Consider the following 17406-nt stretch of genomic DNA (forward strand, 5'->3'; position numbering starts at 1 on the left):
GGGTTTTTTTTTTTTCCCATGTGAGGAATGCAATCAAAAGGTACACAGCATATACATGGTAATTAAGTAAGATAACATAGGGCTGCAGAGGTAATAAAAATGTAACAGAAAAGTAACAGAAATGCAAAAGCCTTGGGCAAAGTTTACAGGAATGTGATAGATTTGGAAGACTTCTATCCTGGACAAGCACAGAGGGCAGGGGAAGATTCCTGTTTACTTCCCCATTCCAGAGTTCTTAATTACCATCACTGTTGGAAAAGCTTTTAGCATCTGGTATTCCCTTCTATTTCTACAATAGTTCTATCACTTCTCAATAGTGCCAGGGGCTGGGGACCAAGCCTTTAACAGGGAGACACTTATCCAGACCCTTCCGTCAGTGGTCTGGCTTGGTCCTTCCTCTACCAGATGTTCAAATAGTCCTTCGTTCCCAGCCCCACTGCCCCCACTGGTTCAGGGGCACTCCCCCCCACTCACCTCCCCATCTCTGTACCAGTCTCATCTTCTGCAGCACATTGTCACTTCAAAGTTCCTTCTTGCTAGACACTGAGCTGATTGGGTGATCTTTCCAATTGTACATGCCATCCAGGGTTCTGCAAGAGTGGCACTCTGAATTTTGTCTTGACCTCACCCTCCTCGGAACCTCTGCTCCAGCCTCAGGAATTACTGAAGTTCCTGGGACCCTCTTTTCCCTGCTTGGAATGCTCTCCTACTCCCTCCCCAGATCCCCCTTGTAGACCTCTACTCATTCTTTAAGACCCAGCTTAGTTATTGCCCCCTCTCTGAAGTCAGTCTCTTCCTCCTGTCCTAGGTGGGTTGGGAATTCCTCCCCTCCCCACCAGCACTCTGGGCATCCTGCAGGACAAGCCTCAGCTTCCTGTCTGCAACGTCATCATTTCTTCCTCATCTGTGAGCTAATGGAGACCGGGAGTTCGCAGGACCAACCACAGAGCTCTTTAGTTGACACACACCAGTGGCTGTGGCCTGTGGTGGCTGCTGCCAGAGTCCTTAGTAATTATCAGCCCTGGGACCAGAAAAGTTAAAGTGATGGAGATTTAGTCTACCAATTGTAGACATAAGGGTCACCGTTTGTATGTTTAACCCAGAATTATTTCTGAGAGTACTTCTAGATCTAAAAAGAGGAAGTAAAGATAAATTGTCTAGATTTCCTGCCAGAGCTGAACCACTCCTGGTGCCTAGCCCCTGCTTGGAGGCTTTGGTAGTTTCCTGGACTTGGGTGTCAGCAGCTTTGAATCCAGCCTCATAAAATAGAGGCCTGGGTGGTAGCCGGGGGAGACCCAGCGCCTTGAGCTGGCATGGCATCTCTATGCCCTGTGAAAGCCCATCCATGTGTTTACAAGGAGCTTTGGTAGCAGGCATTTACTTCTCCTAGGCCATGTGTGAGTGCCAGAAATGTGTACAAAGCTGCCGTTTGGAGCAAGGTCCCACTCAGAATGAGCTGAGAGAAGGAGCCAGCAAGCCCAAGGCTGCCGAGGAGAGACAGAGTCCCTGGAGAAGGCAGGAAGGCAGTCACAGAGTTGATATCACTAGAGTTGTCGACACTATGGACTGTTTGAGAAGCAAGATCATATGAGGTGCACATAAAAACCCTGAGAAGTCAATAGAACAGAAATTATATGCCCATTTATACACAGGGAAACTGAGGCTTAGAGTGCTAATAACTAAGAATGACTGATAGTAAAAAAGCTAGGTCGTGAATCCCAGCAGTGTGGCTTAGAGCCTCTAGCTCAAAGAAGGGGTTCTGGGACAGCTGTGGAACATGGGCCTTAGGAAAAGGGCTCCTGCCTGAAAGAGAGGGCAGAGGGGAGAGGGGATTGGGAACGCTGGGAAAGAGGGACAGAGGGTTGAGATGTTAGGACTCTTTTTTAAAAAATTATTTATTATTTATTTTTTGTGTATGCGTGTATTGCCTGCATGTAGGTAAGTGCACCTGTGTTGTGCAATGCCCTCGGAGGACAGAAGAGGCTCTCGGATCCCCTGGAACTGTAGTTGTGGACAGCTGTTAGCTGCCATGTGGGTGCTGGGATTTGAACCCTGGTCTTCTGCAAGAATAGTCAGTGTTCTTAACCGCTGAGTCATCTCTCCAGCCCTCAAACTTCCTATGTAGTAGAGGATGACCTTGGACTTCTGATCTTCCCACCTGATTACAGGCTACCCTGCATGGTTTATGTGGGGCTGGGGATTAAAACCAGGTCCTACCACTGAACTACATCCCTAACTCTAGGACTAATTTTTTAAAAATATACTTTAAAAAAATTGATTTTTAGAAATATTATGCGTATGCCTGCATGTATGTAAGTGTAACATGGGCATGCCTAGTGCTCACAGAAGCTAGAAGAGGGTATTGGATTCCCTGGAAGTGGAACCTGGGTCCTCTGCAAGAGCAGTAAGTGCTCTTAACCCCTGAGTCATCACTCCAGCCCCTAGGATTAGTTTTTTTAATTTTTATTTTTTTGGGGGGGGGGCAGGGTTGTCTTGTAGCCCCAGCTGGCCTGAAACTCAATATGGCCTTGATCTCACAAGAGCTCTGCCTGCCTCTTCCTCCTCCTGAGTGCAGATTAAAGTGCCTCCTGAGTGCTGGGATTGAAGATGTGTGCCTCCACACCCAACTCTACTAATTCTTAATGAGGTTTTGTTCCATCAAAGTGTGTATGGACTCCTCGGGGAGCTTTGCCTTAGAGGCCTGGGCTGGGCTTTCCCACAGGTTGGGCCACTGGAAAGGGCTATGGGCAGAAAGTGTGGTCGTGTTCCACCCAGTTCTAGTGCTGCCAGCTGTGGTCCTGGAGGATCCTCCATTTCCCTGCTAGTCAAATGACACAGCACACAAATTGATCACACTTCTCCCCGGACAACACCTGCATGTAAACTAAAAGCCAGGGAAGAGAAGTTTGAACCCACAAGGAAGTGAGTTCTTAAAGTAAAACCCACAGAGAGGAAGTGGCTGTTGTTCCCAGAGGAATCTCAAATTGTCATCTCTCTTTTGACAGTTTGGACACCAGGAACTGAGTATCTAGAAGATAACATCTGCTGTGGGTCAGCTAATCATGCAACATTCATGGAGCTACCATCAATCCATTCTGGCTTATTAACTCATTTGGGATTGGTGGAACACCTGCTAAGTGTGGGGCTAGACACTGGAGATACAGTTGTACACAAGGGAGACCCACCGCCTGCTTGTGTGGAGGCTAAAATTTAGCTTGAGGGACAGCATCAGACATCTCAGTATGTGGTGAAAACATCCCAGACACGTGTGGGGTGGCGAGGGAAGGCTTCCCTACTTTCATACTGAGGGTCATGACGGAACAGTGTCTGAGGCAGAGGAACCATTTGTGGGAACGAACCCTGTCCCTGCAGCTGCTCTAGAGTACAGAGGGTGCTGACGACTGGAGGGCAAAGAGGAACCCAGAGGAAGGAGGAAGCCTAAGGGTACCTAGTCAGCTTCCTAGAGGGGCAACATTGCTATTGCCAATACCCAGACAAACAGCTGGCTGCCATTCTCCTGCTCCAGGAAGACTGTGAATCCTCAAGGGGCAGGCCAACCGTCCCCAGGAGGAACTTGTCTGGTACATATGGGGGAAAGCCAAGACACTTCCAAAATCAGGAGTAGGGTTTGGAGGGGACTTAACTTCTCAAGGGCAGGAACAGGGATTGGGTTTGTTGATGGCTTTCTGTAGATCTTGTCTAGGAAAGTCTGGTTCCACCAGTGCCATTTAAAAGAAGGAAAACGACTCTTTCTTTCCTTCTTTCTTTCTTTCTTTTTTTTTGGTCTTTTTGGAACAGGGCCTCCCTGTAGCCCCAGCTGGCCTGGAACTCAACTCACTATGTAGACTAGGCTGACCTTGAGCTCACAGAGATCTGCCTGCCTCTGCTTCCCAAGTGCTGGGAGTTACAGGCATGTACCACCACGCCTGGCTGGAAAATGACTATTTCTAAGTAAAAACTGGACTGAGGGCTTAAGACTCCATTTGCTAACAAATTCTCCATGCAGGTACTCATAAGCCAAAACCCTGGGTGGCCTCCGGAAGGTTTGTCAGAGATTGTGGGCAAAAGCAACAGTGGGAGATTGCTCCCTTACCCCAAAGACAAGGCATGCCCTGAAATGTTCATTACTTACTAAACCAGTCCAATCTGAACAGTACACAGTTGGTGTCTTGCACAGGAGTTAATAATTCGAGGCTTGCTGACTTCAGGCAGCTTATTGGGCCCAGATCCCTTTGCATTACACGTGCAAATGGATGGATGGTGGCATTTGTCTTGTTTTGTTCAGTAAGTTCTCTAAAGCTGGGGATGGTAGTGCATGAGTTCAAGGCCAGCCTGGTCTACATAGGTAGTTCCAGGCCAGCCAGGACTACATGAGACCTCCTTTCAAAAATAAAACCCCCAAACAAGACAACAACAAAAAATAACAGTAAGTGCTCTTAACCACTGAGCCGGCTCTCCAGCCTGGGTGGGGAGTTCCTGACAACAACCGGGCCATCACCATGTCCATTGGTGCCACCAGAGAAGAGGACTTTGAGACACAGAATTCTGCAGGCCTAAGGAGAGGTAAAGGGCAGTCTCTGAGGGAGGAACAGGTCTTCTAGGTAATGTTGAGAGCAGCGGGCAGTGGGCCTTGTACAAGTTAGTGGACCTCTGAACCCCAGTGTCCCTCTGTATGAAGTAGATTGCTGTGGATGTTGGAGAGAGCGCCACACGTGGTGCTGTGCAGTGTTGCTGCTGTCATTGTTACTGTTCATAGAAATGTAAGAATCGCCGAGGTCTCCTGTTACCACTCCCTAGTTTCATTTGCCAAGGAAGGAAACTTAAGCATGAAAAACACAGTGGAATCTAGAAGTTTGAAAAACGCAGTGGAATCTAGAAATTGTTACACGTCTTTATATAGAGTTTTCTTTAAATCGTAATCTCCCTAAGACACTTTAAAAAAGAGGATCAGCCAGGTGTGGTGACGCATGCCTGTAGTCCCAGCACTAGGGAGGCACAGGCAGGTGGATCTATGTGAGTTCAAGGCCAGCCTGGTCTACATAGTGAGTTCCAGGACAGCTGGAGCTACAGGGAGACCCTGTCTCAAAAAGACCAAAAAAAAGGGCGGGGGGGATCCCTGGGGCTGAAGAGATGTGGTTAAGAGCCCTGCCTGCTCTTACAGAGAACCTGGGTTTGGTTCCCAGCACCCACATGGCAGCTAACAACCATCAGTAACTCTAGTTCCAGGGGATCTGAGGCCCTCTTCTGACCTCTGCAGTCATTGCACGCACAGGTGCACTTTATGCAGGCAAAACACTTGTGCACATAAATTAAAAATAAATTGGAAAAAAAAAAAAGGATCCTTCCCCCCACTCTAGATCTAGTACTGAGGATGAACCCAGGGCCTTATGTTTCCTAGGTAAATGCTCCACCATGAACTTATATATCTAACCTCTAAACACGGAACTTAGTTTACCAAAAAGAAAGAAAAAAAGAAAAGGAGAGAGAGAGAGAGAAAGGAAGGAAAGCAGGAAAGAAAGAAAGAAAAGAAAGAAAGAAAGAAAAAGACGGCTATTGGGATGTAGCTCGGTGGTAGAGTGCTTGCTTGCCTAGCATGTACAAAGACCTGGATTTCATTGCCAACCCAGCATAAACCAGGCATGGTGGTGCAGGCCTTATATCCCAGCACTTGGTAGGTAGAGGCAGGATCAGAAGTCCAAGCTCCTCCTCTTCACAGTAAGTTCAAGGTCAATTGGAATTTTCAAGACCCTGTGGCACAAACAGGTAGGGAATCCCCATCTTACATTTTTGATACATACAGTTGAAGAGAACCATATTTTTTTAAAACAGGGCAGACAGATCTGCTTAGCCATCCTAGATGTCCACGTGGCTGGGGACATTCTACTTCCAACCCAGGGGTTCAGGCAATTCTCCACTCCTTTGAAAATGTGGCCTCGCACAGTTACTGTTGTGTTAGCAGATGTTTAGTGACCAGCTCTTCCAAACACAACTCTGTGGTGTTTGCCAATTTCCACAGTATAGATGTTTCCAGCTGGTCCATTTCCAGTTGCTACTTGAGGAATTGGGGAAAGGGGCACAGGGGTATGGTGTGTGGTGGTATTTTCCACTCTGTCTATCTAGATACAGTTGATAAAAGTAACCCCCAGAGACAAAAATGTAATGCCGGGATGGAGTGATGAGTTTTTATTAGCTTTGTTCTTAATTTGATTCATTGATTTGGAAACGAGCTTTTTAATAGTGGCCATGTTTAACAGTTGGCTTGATCGATTCCTAAACGAATGTCAATTAAAAATTTTAAGAAATCAGCCGGGCTGATCTCTATGAGATTGAGGCTAGCCTGATCTTCATAGTGAATTCCAGGCCAGCTAGACCCTGTCGCAAAAAGACCAAAAGAAAAAAAAAAAAATCTAATCAAACAAATTAAAAAAATATCTTTTATTTGCTCTCTAACACTTTTCTATACTTATAATTGTTTCTTTATTCAGTTGTTTATGGCTTTAGGTTGAATCTTAAGTGTCCACCCTTCCCACCTCCCAAAAGCTCATGTGTTAAAGATTCCATTCCCAGAGTGGTGCTCTTGAGAGATGGTGGAAGCCTTAAGTGAGGCCTGGTTTGAGGTCTTCAGGTGACTGGAGGCATGCCCTTGAGGGGCAGGGGACCATAGCACCCCGTCTTCCTTTTTTTTTTTTTAAGATTTATTTTAATTATGTGTATGTACGTGTGGGCATGTTCATGTGGGTCAATTCAGAGGCCAGAGAGGGTGTCAGAGCCTTTGGAGCTGAAGTTACAGGTGGTTGTGAGTCACCTAATGTGGGTGCTGGGAACCAAATGTTGGTTTTCTACAAGAGTAGTAAGTGTTCTTAAGCCCTGAGTCATCTCTCTAGAGATTTCAATGGCTGCATGTGGCCTCTGTTGAACAATTTTATGTCGAATTATCATGTAAGTCAGGGAGTATCTGAAATACCTGCTCTGCAGTGGGCAGAGAGAAGTGGAGGTCCAGCAGGGTTCCGGGCACTCCTTTTGAAGAGCAGAGTCTGGGTGCCCAAGACCCATAGTCCTTTTGCTCAAGGCAGCCAGGGCAGCAAGGGAGAGTCTGACAGCTGCAAAACAGGGAGTTCAATTGCCTCTCTCCAAGGTCTTTGCTTATTTTCAGAAAAATGCACATCAGAAGAAATACCTACAATAGAAACTTAGAGAACTTACCAAAACACTAGCAGTGATTTTGATGGAATTTTAACAGTGCTTAACACCTGCCCTGGGCCCTCAGGAGAGGTGGGCTCCCTTATGCCTTATGATGGAAACATTGCTTCCACACAGGGTGACGGAGATTTGCAATTGTGGTCTTCCATAGAGCAGGGGAGTATTGGTTCTCTGTTTTCCTTTTTTTTTTTTTTTTTTAATGGGCAGCTATTTCCCACTGAGTTCAAAATGGCTTCCCTTGGGTGTCCATGGTGAATCCTTGCCGAGTTCTAGCTGTGTGCAGAGGGAGCCAACCCTCCACACAGTGCCAAGAGTGCACATTCCTCAGGGCCAGCAGATACTATGTGGCTTATTTACTTCGTTGCTGGGTGGAATGTGCTAGTATCGGGAAGGACAGCCTGCCTGGGTGCCTGGCTCCAACAGGGTAGGGACACACAACTCCTACTTGAACAGAGTCCCTTGGGACCCAATGGGGTATTTTCAAGAGTCAGAACATGGTCCTACCTCCCACATGCATACTCATTTGTCTCAGCACAGTTCTTTAATTGTAGTACTCAAGGCTGGTTCTTGGATCAGATGCAGTAAGAGGAATGACTCAGTTTCTCTGCCTCCTGTGGCCACATGGCGAGAACCATTGCTGTGGGAGACGCCACCAACTGTGGTTCACTTTCATCCCGTTATTTACTGGTGAATGGATACAGATATGCCTTGACTTATCCTGTAGCTGTGTTGGAATAGTTCCATAGTGACTTGAAAATGTAATAAATGGCTGAACATGGTGGTGCACATCTTTAATCCCAGTATACCCAGGAGGCAGAGGGACGTGGGTCTCTGTGTGTTCAAGGCCAGCCTGGTTTATATAGTGAGTTTCAGGCCAGCCAGAGTTGCGTAGTGAGACCCTGTCCCAAAAAAGAAAGAAGGAAAGAGAAAGATTGAAAATGTGATGTGTGCACCAAGTTCAAGGAGCAGCCTGGCTTACTACCATGGGTGTTGGTTTTTCACCTTAAGGTTGGGCTGCTGCCACTGCCAAACATCATGGCGGAATATCTTCCTGCATATTACTAACTTGGAAAATGATCAAAATTTAAAGTGTGGTTTCAGTAGCAAGCGAATGGCGTCTGTATTGTCATAAAGTCTTAAGTTGAACCACTGTAACTGGGAAAACATCTGGAACTGAGGCTCTCCAGTTTGCTGATGGGAAGCAGAGGGTTCTAGATACTCCTTTTGTAGAGCAGAGAGAATTAGCATCACTATTACTGCCGCCCTGCCCCCCCCCCCCCCCCCCCCATGCCCTGGAGGTAAGAGACAGCTGCCCTCCAGACAGAGATATCATCCATTCTCTGGGTAGCTGAGCAGGCCATGTGTTTCATGGCAGAGAGGTGGGAACCAAGACACACCTAGATCCACCACCCTCAGTGGCCTCTCCAGTTTCCTCTCCAGAGCAAACTGTCCTCCATTGTAGCCTTCTCAGTGCCAGGCAACCAGCTGGTAGCCAATCCCCTAATCCTTGTGCTTTGGGACAGTGTCATGGGATTTCCTGTCTGTCCTCCTGTCCAGTTTCCTTTTCCTGCTGGGCTGGGCTTAACCTGATGTTCGGATTTGCTTTCTTAGAGGGATGTGTTTGGGACACTGGTCTGCAGAATCAACAGCACTGTCTGGGCTCTGTTTGCCCCTGTTGCAGTTGGGTAAGCTAAGAACAGGAAGTGATTGGGAAACCAAATTAACCAAATAACCTAACAGTAATAGCGCATGCTTACCGGACACTTTTTTGTTTGCTGCAGACACTGTGCTGGGCATTTTTTAAGATCCCTGCCTCCTCATTCAGAAAACTAGGTGCCAGTGATGGTTACTGTTCTAGTTTTACGAATAGGGAAAAAAATGAGGCATACAGAGTAGGAAATGTCCTCGGGCCACATGGAAAGGGAGGATTTGGGATTGACACACAGACAGTGAAACCGGTGCTCTCCATCTTAGCATCACTGCTGTCTGCAGAAAGAAAACCCCTGAGCCAGCAGGGAGCAAGAGGAAACCCAGGCCCAGAGAAGGATGGGGCCCCTCTCAGGTCACACTGGCCTGCCTGGAGCTGGGTAGTGCTGATCTCTCCACCCCAGTGTCTTTGGTTACCATAGCACCTGTGCCTGCTAATCTGCCTGTTCTGTGCTGTTAGCTTCCTATGAATAGATGAAGAGGGGGGAGGGGCAGGGACACCCAGAAGGGGTGGACAATGGCCTGGGGCTTAGAGTCTAGACTTTGGCTGGAAAATTCAGAAACTCTTTGCTTCTTTTCAGGTGGCCCATGCTTCAGAGCCACAAGCTGTTCTCCTGGTGCTCAGGCCACACTTCCTGTTATCACTGGGACTCCACTGCAACTCTGGGTGTAGTAGGGGTAGGGAGAGGGCAGAGGGCAGAGGGCTTCCTTACCAGAACTGCAACAGTTGGAGGTAGAGAGAGCCTGAAGGATTGGGCCTAAACTTTGCTTTGGAGGCCCAGAGAATGTGAGAACCTGTCCTGGTCCCCATAGTTTGCCAGAAGTTATGAACTATGAATAGGATTTACTTCTTGCCTTTAAAAAAATCTAAGATTAGCCAGGTGTGGTGGGTGGTGCATGCCTTTAATCCCAGCACTCAGGAAGCAGGAACTGACAAATCTCTGTGAGTTTGAGGGCAGCCTAGTCTGCGAAGTGAGTTCCAGGCCAGCTAGAGCTACAGGAAGACCCTATTTCAAAACAAACAACCCCCAAAGTTTGAGATTATAAAATCGTTGAAGTAGTCTACTTCCCTGTGTTCCAAGGCTGTGAGTTTGAGGGAGGAGTCACAGCTATCAGAGCTGGGGAGAGGGACTTAATTGATAAGGAAAAAGTTATATTCTTATAACTATAACTGTATTCCTACATAACAAACGTCCTTATAAGCTGAGATCACAGAATGAGCCCTGAGAACAAATGGTCTTCTAATGGACATGTGATGAACACCCTAGAAGGCCCCTTCTCTGCAGCTGCTGACTCAGGAGGAGTTTATGCCTAGCACTGGGGGTAAATATCAATCTAAGGATCAATCAATTATATTTGTCCAGTGATCAGGGCCCTGAAGGAGAAGAGGGTGCTGTGAGTGGGGAGTAGCCTGTAAGTCTATCTCCTCCTGTGAGGTCTCCCAGGTGGTAGGTAACCCTCTGGCTGAAACCTGAGGGGTGAGGAGGAAGGTGACCCGCTAAGAATGGGGAGGAGATGTACCAACCCATATCTGCTGGAATTTCAGATGAGAACCAAGCCCCAGCTAGGGGCACTCCTGCTTCTCTCTCTGATTGAAGGAGACTGGTTGGAGGTAATCAAGTAAGAAAAGAGGAGCTGCCAGCAGGGCTAGAGAACTAGAATGCTGCCTGTCAAGGGAGCATTAGAAAACCCCAAAACAAGGCAAGGGATGCAGCTCAGTCTGTCTCTTACCTGTGACCTTGAACAAGAGCATTAATAATATATTAATGATATTATTAATCATTATTAATAATATGAACTGGCTGATCTGGCACAGCCATCCATGAAGGTTGCTGGCTAGTCAACACAGGAGCTGGTCATAGGGCCAGGGGAACGGGCTGCAGGTTCCTTTCCTTAAACCAGGTCTGGGGGATGTGGGGGTATCTCCTCCTCATTCCCCTTTATTGCATACTGTATTCCCATAACCTGACACCCAGCACTGATTATATTTGGGCAGCCTTTCCTCTCCCTCCCTGGTTGTCTGTGAAGACTGTTTCAAAGGATATGACAGGACATATGTGACAATGCTTAACCCTCACATCAGCCCTACAATGTGCCATCCTTCTTCCCACTGGAAGGACAATGTCACATGGTGGAGTGGAGATCTATGGGGTTCACTGTAGCTCCCTAAACCCTTCCTGGGGGCTCATTCTCCTTGTCTGCCCCTGAGCCAGCCTGAAGCAGACCATGCAGGAAGGAGGCGAGGTGGACCCCTGTGGCTGGGAACCAAAGCCACGCTGGCACACAGACGTGCTGGCTGCCCTTCACGTCAATACTCTTTAAATATTTGCTCAACATTTGTCTGGAGTGGACAGGGTTGGAGGAGATGGATTTATAGTGAATACAAATGGTAGCTTGCTCTGGATTCTGGGATCCTACCCCTCAAGGACATTTGCAGAAGCAGAAGGGAAAGAAAGTCCCTGACAAAGATGCTTTTCCAACTATAGTGAGTTATATCCAGCAGGAGGAGACAAAAAAAGGAAAAAAAATTCCCCTGGCCACTGCCCAGTCTCTGCGCGTCCCTTTTTCTCTCTGGTTTGTGGTTGAACTTGTCCAAGCCAGACAGCTCTGGGGAGGCTCATAACGAGATTTGTTTTGGTTCCATTTTTATTTGAAACTTATTTAAATACAGACGAGAACCAGTAGCCTTAGAAACGAAGACCACTTTGCATGTCACTCATTTATTTTGACTGAGCAGCATGGAACACATTTTATTGGCATCCTTAAACTTGGCTCCTTTTGTAAATGAACTACAGAAAATTGGGCTTACATTTATATAAAGGCAACAACACATTTTTTTGAGGCGTGTCATAGAACCACCAGATTTTCTCAATTAAATAAGGTTTTGTCTGGTTACAAAAGTCATATATTCTTACCATGGAGCATTTGTAAATGCAGAGAGGCAGAAAGGAAACTGGCTGTCCTTCCACGGGCTTGGATGGCTCGCTCCTTCCTCTGCGGCCCACAACTTCCTCCTTTACCCATTTCCTTTCAGTTTCTTTTGGTTCATTATGTCCAGGCCTAACTGCACCATTTTGTCAACTTCATGGAGGAGACGTTAGGGATTTACCCGATTTCTGCATTCCCCACAGAGCCAGGCACACAGTAGGTATTGTACAATTGCTTATTGACTGCAACAAGATCTGGTTTATCCCCAGTATTTGGAGGACAAAAAAGCCAGATAGGGCAGATGTGGGAGGTCACATGGTCCACCAGGTGTGTAAGGTCTTGAGACTGTCAGCACTGGTCATCTGAGCAGGCAGGCAGCCATCTGATGAGGTTGGGGAGCACTACCCCAGATTCCTCAGCTCACAGCTGCCATCCCCCAGCTCTGGGGTTCCCCGAAACCCACAGCACTGCTGGCTCAGGAGTCACTGTATCTGTGGTCCCTGCAATTTGTACAAGTTCACACCAACTGCATGGAATAGCTAGTATATGAGTGCCACCTAGGACGAGCCAGTGCACAGACCCTAAGTCAGCAAGGCAACCTCTCTGTCCCCAAGGATGCCTGGTCTGGGATGCGGACTCTGCCAGTGTAATAGAGGCAGCTGCCTCTCTCCTGTGATCTTGGCTTTGGATCAGCAACTGGTACTTTTCCAGTTAAAACACTGGATGCTGAAAGTTGAGTTTTTATATTGGGGAAACATGAAACTTTTTATTATTGTGAGCATTACAAATGGGGTGCACTGCTGAAGTTCAAAGTCAGCATGACCTGGATGGACCAGAGTAGTGGCTGGGCGCTCCCCACTCTTTTAGTTTTAAAATTACATTTATTTATTTGTGCATGATTCTTGTGATATTTAATTGTAATTGTTGTTATGACCTCCATGGGGATTTTTAAAAATTAATTTATTTACTGTGCACTTGTGCATGTATGCATGTGTGTGCATATGGATGCCAGAGAACAACTTGGAGAAGCTGGTTTTCTCTTTCTACCATGTGGGTCCTGGGGATGGAACTTGGGAACTTGGGTCATCAGGCTTGGCAGCAAACGTCTTTACCTGCTGAACCCTCTCACTGGTTCCACTCCCCATTCTTGTATAAGGATGACCAAAGAGTCCTTTACCCTGGACCATCCAGGATCTCTGGATTCTGTGGAACTGAAAGAGGCCAGAATCTTTCTTGTGCCTTGGGCTTCTCTGGCATCAGGGAAAGCTGGCCAGGGCTCTTCTGAGATTGTGTACAAATATGAAATGAACAGGAGAGGAGATGAGACATACTGAAAATGCAAAGTATTGATGCTTGGGGTTAAATCTCAGCTTGGTGCCACTGAGCTGGGTTCTCCCATCTGTAAAATGGGATGATCCTAGTACTTACTCCACAGAGTTTATGACGGGCTCAGAACCCCACCCGGTGCAATGTGAGCCTTTAATAAAGGCATTGTAGCTGATGCTATTATAATTATTAGTATTAATATGATTGTATAAGATACAGCTCCTTATTCATATGAAGTTTGCAGCTGAATGGGACTTCTCAGACATATAAGCATAATGGTAATTAAGGCAGAAGTAAAGGATGCTGAGGAGAAGCCCAGTCAAGCCCCGGAGAAGTTCAGAAAGAGGGAAGTTGTGTCATGTCTGGCTGAGATCCTGGGTAGGAGGTGGAAACCTTAGTGCTGGCCTGGCTTGCATTGGTTCCGGCTTTGACCCTGAGTGTGGGCAAGGGATGGCTGAGCTCTTTCTTCCTCTGTAAAATGGGCTCATAGAATGTGCCCTTCACAGGGGTGTTGTGGGCACCACCCATCCCAGGCGGTCTTGGATCCACTGAGGGGCTATGCTTGTTCAAGGAGCCAGACTGATGTAGTCAGTGTGCTCCATGACACAAGGAAAGAAAATTCTGGAAGGTTTTGTGTGGCCAGTTAAATGCTTGAGCCCACTCCCATTTTATGGGTCAAATTAACAGCATGATCTTAAGCAACCAACTCCAAGGGAAGGGCCAGGAATTGAAATCCCACCACAGAGGCCGAAAGCTGGAAATAGCTAGTCAAACAGCACGAAAAAGTATCCCAGGTTGCATGTTCTCTTTCGTGACAAGTTTGGTGACATCCACTTAGAAAAGCCGAGGTACCTGCCTTGGGTCCCACAGACCAAGCAGCCTATGGACTTTCCATTGTGAGTGCTGGGAAACCACAGCTAGACGGGAAAACCCCGACGCTGCTTCTCAGCAGAGAAACCAAAAGCCCTCAGGGTTGTCTGCCCCCAAAAAGCTGGGGGAAGAAGGAGGCAACATGAAGCGCACGTGGTACCTGCTAAGAGCTTTCCATAAGAGAGCATCAGTCCCATGGGGAAGGCGGAAATAAGGAGGTGGGGCTGGGTTTGCACACGGTTCTGCAGAGCCAGCGTGCAGTGTTTGGTGATTGAGGTCCTCTCCTCAGGGCTCTATCCTGTCTGAGCTGTTTTATGACTGCTTACCTGGCCTGTTCTCTCCCACCAGGGTGCCTCACCGCCCTTGTCCACGTCTCCCTGAGCTGGAAGCTCACTCTCAAAGTGGCCAATTTGTTCATTAGAAGGTGTAGTGGGACACCCCGGAATCATTCCTGAACAGGGGGTGAGGGAGGCCCCCCGATGTGGCTGCTTGTGTCAGAGGTTTTTGGAGCTTTCTCAGACACAGTTGAGGATGGTTAGGAAGAAAATGGCTGAGGACTGTCCTCCACCCCTTCCCTGATCTCAGTGGTTTCCTGTGCTGTGGTTGGAGGCATTTTGTGAGGAGGTTAGCTAGGTGTCTCGGGATCAGTCCCAGCTAACTTCTTCACCTCGTTGCTCAGTTGCCCTGGGGTGAGTCATTTCCCTTCCTTGGTGCCTCAGTTTCCTCACCTGTAAAATGGTGTATCTCAGAAGATTGGGCACATACTTAAGGGGAGGAAACCAGAGTAGAGGCCTCAGAATCCTCCAGAACTCCATGGAGCTCAGAGTAAGCAGGTGACCCAATGTGGCAGTAGGGAAGGCTTTGCCACCGCTGTCACAGGGCACTCCTCTCAGTAAGGAGACGGCTGGTTTCCAGGCCCAGCCTCCCACTGGCCATATCGTTGCAGACCTGGCATCCCTCATAGTGCCTGGCATGCGGCGGGTGCTGCTATTGGTGCTGAACAAACATTTCCCTAGCAAATGAATAAACATACAGATGCCTTGCTTCCTCAGATTTGAATCAGTGGCTTGCAGAACTTTTTTTGGTTGTTTGGTTTGTTGTTTTTAGATAAGGTCTCACTGTATAGCTGTGGTTGACCTGGAATTCACAGTGTAGCCAGACTGGCCTCAAACTATTTTTATTTTATGTGTATGAGTATTTTGCCTGCATGTATGTAAGTGCACCCATGTCATGCAAAGCCCATATAGGCCAGAAGAGGGCGTTGGATCCCCTGGAACTGGAGTTACGGACAGTTGTTAGCTGCTACGTGAGTGCTGGGAATTGAACCAGGGTCCTCCAGAAGAGCAGCCAGTGCTCTTTACTGCTGAGTCATCTCTCTAGGCCCACAGACTTCTTTTTTCTAAAAAAAAAAAAATTATTGCATTTATTTATTTTGGTGGTGGTGATGGGGGTGGGGGGTGGGGGTGTGTATGTGGGTTGGAACAACTGTGAGAGTTGGCTCTCCCCTTCCACCATGTGGGTCCTCAGGATTGAACCCAGTTGGTCAGGTTTGACAGCAAGCACCCTCACCCACTGAGCCATCTTGCAAGTTCTACGTGCATATTTCTTACGAGTCATGAGGAGGTCAGGAAGAATCCTTGACTCTACCTGAACCCAGCTTCTAATCTTACCCAGTCACTTTGAGCAAGTAGCCAGAACCCTTTGCATTTCCTGGCCTCCTCTCTGTGTCCTGCTGAAGGCAATGTTGCCCCGTCTCCAAGGCTGTGGTCAAAGCTTGAGTAGAAGAGATGATTAAAAAACCTTCTGGGAACTGCTGAGCCCAATGCCAAGGCAGGGCTAGCTGTCTTCAGGCCACGGGTACATGGTGGACTCCAGGTGCCCAGAGCTTGTGAGGAGTTCTGGAGTAAACATCATGAACCGAGTGACTTACTTTCTGGACACTTGTCAATACAGCACCCTCTGCCAAGCACTCTTTTGGTACAGTTTTGATGGGTATCATCTCTTTTATGATGGACTCAGAGAAAGGCTTGCTGTTCTCATTCTACAGACCAGAGCAACCAAGTCTCAGAAGCTCAGCTGACTTGCCCAAGGATGTTCATTCTGTCAGCACCCAGGAGTGTATTGCAGAGATGTAGGCTCCATCTCTTAGCCCATTAGGAGGTGGGGACAGTTTGTCCCTTAGGTACTAAGTTTGGTGACACAAACTACTTTTTCTAAGTACATTCTGGGTTCCAGGAATTTTATGGATGGCATTGTTGATCCTTTTGACAACTCAAAGAATGCTTTTTTTCAAAAAAAAATTATTGGATGTGGAGTCTTGCTGTATTGCCCAGGTGGCCTTGAATTCCTCGACTCAAGCAATCTTTTGCCTCAGTAGTTTGGGTAACTGGTACTATACGTATATGCCACAGAACCTGTCAAAGCGGGTCTCTCCCTCCCCCCTCCCTCTTTCTCTTCCCACTCTACCTCTTTTCCCTCCTTCTCCTCCTCTTCTTCCTGTTCCTCTTCCTTCCACACCCCCATTATGCTAAGGCTTTAACCCAGGACCTCACTCATGCTAGGCAAACCAATGTACCTCCATACCCCACGGTTAGGCTTTATCCCTGTTTTTTTTTTTTTTGTTATTGTTGTTTTGTTTTTCTTTTTGAGAGCACGTCTTCCCATAGCCCCAGCTGGCCATGGAACTTGCTGTGTAGACCAGGCTGGCCTTAAACTCACAGAGATCTGCTTGCCTCTTCCTTTCAAGTGCATGTACCAACACACACAACCTGACATGGTTAATTTTGATTATCGACTTGTTGGAGTTTAGAATCACCATGAAAATACACCTCTGGGACTGTTTCCAGAAACAGGGAAGGGAAGATCCACCCTAACTGTGGGCGGCACCATCCAGTGGGCTACAGTGCTGGGCTGAATAAAAAGGAGAAAGCTAGTTGAGGGCCAACGTCCATCTTCCTCTGCTTCCTGGCTGTAGTTACAGTGTGGCCAGCTGCTCTGTCTGTCTCCTGCTGCTGTACCTTCCCCACCATGATGGACTGCACCCTCAAACTATGAGCCAAAATAAACCCTTCTTTCCTTATGTTGCTTTTACCAGGCACTTGGTCACAATAACAGGAAAAGTAACTGATACGGTACCCCACGGGCTGGCCTTCACCACCTGTGTCCCCGTAGGAAGGACGGTGGTGAGGAAGAAATAAGACCATTATTAAGAACATCTTGTAAAGATGAGCATGGCTTCACACTGAGCTGTGTCTTACAGTCAGATACTTCAAAGCCGAGGCAGAGGTGCAGCTGGGGTGTGACCACCTTTCAGGAGGAAGGTTGGGCTATCAGAAGCCTGGAAGGAGTGACAGGTTGCCCCTGGCATGAAAGCTG

At 47.5% G+C, this 17406-nt stretch overlaps 1 protein-coding gene across 7 annotated transcripts in view; it reads left to right on the top strand.

The window, feature by feature from the left end:
* LOC103734487 (N-acetyllactosaminide alpha-1,3-galactosyltransferase) overlaps nt 1-17406 on the top strand; it is a 74797-nt gene that overhangs the window by 18903 nt on the left and 38488 nt on the right. The window lies entirely within an intron of this gene.

The sequence above is a fragment of the Nannospalax galili genome, unplaced genomic scaffold (assembly GCF_000622305.1).
Source record: "Nannospalax galili isolate Female #2095 unplaced genomic scaffold, S.galili_v1.0 scaffold34, whole genome shotgun sequence".
Lineage (NCBI taxonomy): Eukaryota > Metazoa > Chordata > Mammalia > Rodentia > Spalacidae > Nannospalax > Nannospalax galili.